This window comes from Hipposideros armiger, unplaced genomic scaffold (assembly GCF_001890085.2).
Source record: "Hipposideros armiger isolate ML-2016 unplaced genomic scaffold, ASM189008v1 scaffold_13, whole genome shotgun sequence".
NCBI lineage: Eukaryota > Metazoa > Chordata > Mammalia > Chiroptera > Hipposideridae > Hipposideros > Hipposideros armiger.
In genome coordinates this window covers 1,828,652-1,830,448 of record NW_017731363.1, presented here as the reverse complement: position 1 = coordinate 1,830,448, position 1,797 = coordinate 1,828,652, and positions in this window count along the sequence as shown.

Sequence of the window (1,797 nt, the reverse complement as noted above, 5' to 3'; positions counted from 1 at the left end):
CCCCTTCCCCCAATTCCCCAGCACTGTTCCCATCCCCCAATTCCCCAATAAAAATTTAAAAATCTAAAAAAAAATAAAAAAATAAAAAATAAATTAAAAAAATAACTTAAAAAAAAAAAGAATAACCATGTGGTGGGGCAGGAGCTATTATTATAGGGCGAGGAAGGTCAAGGAAATGTCTCTGTGGTGATGTTTGAGCTAAGACTTGAAGAATGAGAACAAGGTAACCATGCAAAGATCTAGGGAAAAACATTCTAGGAAGAGAGAGCAAGTGGGCCCAGCTGAGTGGCTCAGTTGGTTAAGAGCACAAGCTCTGAGCAACAGGGTCACCGGTTTGATTCCCACATGGGCCAGTGAGCTGCGCCCAAGCTGAGCTGCCAACAGGTGGCAGGATGGCTCAACTGCTGAGAGCACATGCTCCTAACAACAAGGTCGTCGGTTCAACTCCCACATGGGATGGTGGGCTATGCCCACCCACAATTAACATTAACACAGCACCTTGAGCTGAGTGGCCATGAGCTGCCACCGGGCAGCAGGATGGCGACTAGCCTTGGAGCTGAGCTAGCTGCACCCTCCACAATGAAGACTGAAGGACAGCAACTTGGCTGTTCCCCTTCCCCAATTCCCCAACACTGTTTCCCTTACCCCAATTTCCCAATAAAATCTTAAGAGAGAGAGAGAGAGAGAGAGAGAGAGAGAGAGAGAGAGAGCAGGCAATGCAAATGCCTTGAAAGGGGAACGGATTGGCAAGTTTGAGGCCAATGTGTCTGGAACCCGTTTACAGAGCAATTGCAGAATGAGACAAGTTTGGAGATAGAAGCAGGAGTAAGACCAAAGAAGCCATGTTAGGAAAGGAGTATGGACCTTTTTCTAAGTAGTTTCAGAAGTCATTGAAGAATGTGATCTAAGTAGATGACTTGACCTGAACAGTTTTAAAGAACTTTCTCACTGACCTGTGAATACACTGCTGGAAAGTGGCCAGGGAAGCAGAGGGAAAGCCACTCAGGAGATTATTGCAGTAGTCCAGGTGGCAGAGAATGGCATAGCCCAGGGGTTGGCAAACTTTTGAGATGGAAGAGCTGTCAGGGGTCAGCAAACTGCAGCTCGCGGGCCACATGCGGCTCTTTGGGTACACACATGTGGCTCTGAAGTAAAATTGAAAATGAAAATAAAACTATTATAGTTTCATTTATAAAAATTTTAAAGGATGTTATTCACATAATGGTGATTATGTAAAAATGTGTTTATGGCTCTTGAATAATTTTTAAATTGTTGTGAGGGACAGGATTGGCTCTTCCAGGGGTCGGCAAACTTTTGAGATGGAACATATCCAAAGAGCCGCATGTGGCTGGTGAGCCGCAGTTTGCCGACCCCTGGCATAGACTAAGATATGGTCTAGGAGATGGACTTGAGATACATTTTGGAGTTAAAACCAACAGAGAAAGTCAGTAGATTGGATGTCTGTGTCTTGAGCACTTGGATGGGTGATGGCGCCATTAACTAAAATGGGGAAGACTAGGTGGGAGACAGAGTTGAGAGAGAAAATCAGTGGTTCTATCTTGGGCATTAAGTTTGAGATATTTATCAGATGTGTATTGTGAAAATATCTGGTGGGCATTTGGAACAGGAGTTAGGATTTAAGGTGAAAATCTGGGACTGGACACATACTTTTGGGGACATTAGCTTATAGATGGTATTTAAAGCCAGTGTTCTGGATCAGCCTAACAAAGGAAAAAGCAGAAGCCCAAGTCTGAACCATGAACTATCCAGTATCTAGGCTAGAGAAGGAACTAGCAA